This window comes from Vombatus ursinus, unplaced genomic scaffold (genome assembly GCF_900497805.2).
Source record: "Vombatus ursinus unplaced genomic scaffold, bare-nosed wombat genome assembly UNPS02014812.1, whole genome shotgun sequence".
In the NCBI taxonomy this organism is placed as follows: Eukaryota; Metazoa; Chordata; class Mammalia; order Diprotodontia; family Vombatidae; genus Vombatus; species Vombatus ursinus.
In genome coordinates, this window is record NW_020954590.1 from 8,588,649 (window position 1) to 8,591,456 (window position 2,808).

General features: G+C 49.9%; 1 pseudogene; it reads left to right on the forward strand.

Annotated features, from left to right (window-relative positions):
• The window catches only part of LOC114053833, a 5,570-nt pseudogene extending 3,527 nt beyond the window's left edge, over positions 1–2,043 (forward strand).
• Positions 2,044–2,808: the final 765 nt, after the last annotated feature.

The window sequence follows — 2,808 nt, forward strand, 5'->3', positions numbered from 1 at the left end:
CTCTCTCTCTCTCTCTCTCTCTCTCTCTCTCTCTCTCTCTCACCTTGCTCCAAAAAGGAAAGTTCATTCACTCTGTGTACATAGTCTAGAATGTAGTCTCATATGTATATTTTCTCTGATTCCTGTTTGCTATATCTTTGCATAAATGAGTGCATTTGCTATTTCTATGTGTGTTCACTGTGAAATTGGCACTTGGCGGTAAGGATGTCCAGCCTTGGATATACTGCTTGGGACCCTCCTTCCTCATTAAGCAATCAAGAGTATAGCTTAAACCTAAAAATTACTTCTCCTAGACTAACAATATTTAAGGGAACAGATAGACACAATTCTATTGTAGTTATCCCTCTCATTGAGAGAGCAGAGTAGCCAGCTTCCCAATCTTCTGCTTAACTTAGTGGCAGGAATCAGTCACCTTGGAAAAGGTCGGGGGAGAAGATAGTCCAGCAAGGGTGGGGAACCTGCGGCCTTAAGGCCATACATGGCCTTCTAGGTCCTTAAGTGAAACCTTTGGACTGAATCCTTAAGAATTTGTTCTGTAAAATTTAGATTCAGTCAAGAATCCTCAACATTGGAGGGACCAGGCACAGCGGACCCTCCAGCATGCTCTGGAGTTCCAGAACCTCAACCCCAATGTAGCCAAGAACGTGATCTCGTTTCTGGGAGGTCGAATGGGGGTGTCCACTATGACCGTTGCCCAGATACTCAAAGGCCGGCTTCACCACGTGCCTGGAGAAGACTTCCAGCTTGAAACGAACACGTTTCCTTTTGTAGCTCTGTCCAAGACATACACACCAATGCCCAGGTTCCTGATAGTGCTGGGATGGCCACCACCTACCTCTATGGAGTGAAGAGCAATGAAGGCAAGCTTGGTGTGAGGGCTGCCATCATCTTGTCACAGTGCAACATAACAAGAGGCAGGAAGGTCACCTCCATCTTATGCTAGGCCAAGAATGCTGGCAAATCTGTTGGCATTGTGACCACCACCCGAGTGAACCACTAAACCTAGTGACACCTACGCACACTCTGCTGATCAGGATTAGCATTCTGACAACAAGATACCCACCCAGACCTTGAGCCAGGGCTGCAAGGACATTGCCCACCAGTTCATCCACAACATCTCAGATATTGAAGTAATCATGAGCGGAGGCTGGAAATACATGTTTCCTAAGAACACAACTGATGTGGAGTATGAGGATGATGAGAAGGCAAGAGGGACAAGGCTGGACAGGCAGGTCCTCCTCAATGTCTGGAAGGATAAGAAGCCTCGGAACAAGAATACTCACTATGTCTGGAACCGCATGCTAGAATTGGACTTGAATCGTGTGGACTTCATCCTAGGACACTTTGAGCCAATGGATATGACATATGAACTCAACAGAAACAACCAGACAGACCCATCCCTGACCAAGATGGTGGAGGTGGCTATCAAGATCCTGAGAAGGAACCCCAAGGGCTTTTTCCTGCTGGTAGAAGGGGACAAGATTGATCACGGCTACCGTGAGGCCAAACAAGCTTTGCATGAGGTGGTGGAGACGGACTGAACCATTGGGCAGGCTGGCACTCTGACCTCCCTGTAGAACACCCTGACTGTGGCTATACAGCAGATCACTCCCGTGTCTTCACCTTTGGTGGATACACCCCCAGGGGAATTCCATCTTTGGGCTTGCTCCCATGTTGAGTGACAGATTAAAAAGCCCTTCACCTCTACCCTGTATGGAAATGGACCTGGCTACAAGGTGGTGGCTGGTGAAAGGGAGAATGTTTTCACTGTGGACTAACAATTACCAGGCCCAGTCAGCGGTACCCTGACACCGTGAAACCCATGGGGGTGAAGATGTAGCTCTGTTTGCCAAGGGCCTCATGGCTCATCTCCTGCATGGTGTCCACGAACAAAACTATATTCCACATGCCATGGCCTACACATGCTGCATCAGGGCCAGCAAGGGCCATTCCCAAGTATCGTCATCAGCCAGACTGGGCCCACAACCAGTGCTGTTCCCAGGCCTTCTGACCCTTTTCCTTCTGCTCAGCCTCTTCTTCTAAGGCCAGATGTATGCAGGCCCAGGACAGCTGGCTTATCTCCTATGGCTGGGGCCCTTTTCTGACACTCCTCTCACCCCTATCATCAACCTTGCTTCCAGAGCACCTCAGGGCAAATGTTCCATATCAGCATGGGGCAGAGTGGGCAGGTGGCAGTGGCTAAAGGCCCCACTGCTGCCCGTGGCTAGAGGCTGCCATGCTCCACTTTGACATCCAACACTTAGAAGGAAATTAGGGGGACCCCACAAAACTGAAGTCTGAGGCTCAACTGATCTCCCTCCGGAGCATGAACTAAAGTGACAAAATCCCCTATGAGTGGGAGTAGGGAGCCGTGCAGGCCTGTTCCATCTATCAGTCAGGTCATGAGATCATTCTTTCCCTACCACTACTCCAGAGAAAAAGTGAACAGGACAGGCACCCTGACTGACACATGGGTCCCCTCACTCCCATTGTCCCTTAGGGAAAGCACAGACCTGGGGAAATGCCCAGAGCTTCTTATTTGGAAACCAGATATTCTTCTCTTGCCCTGGAGGGTGCTGATGGTTTCTCCCTCACCATGTTGCACGTAACAGATTTCTCATCCTTACCCTGGGGAGTCCCCTTGTCCCTTCCTCTCACCCCCATTTTTATTCCATGAGCCTCACCAGGAGGGCAAGTGGTAGCTGCAGAGGGCCTAGCTTGTATTCCTTGGCAGTACCAGGACATGCCAGTCCCCTAGGCTTAGGCTAGGTGTTGGGGATGTACATGGTTCCAAAGGAGGAGCAGGAG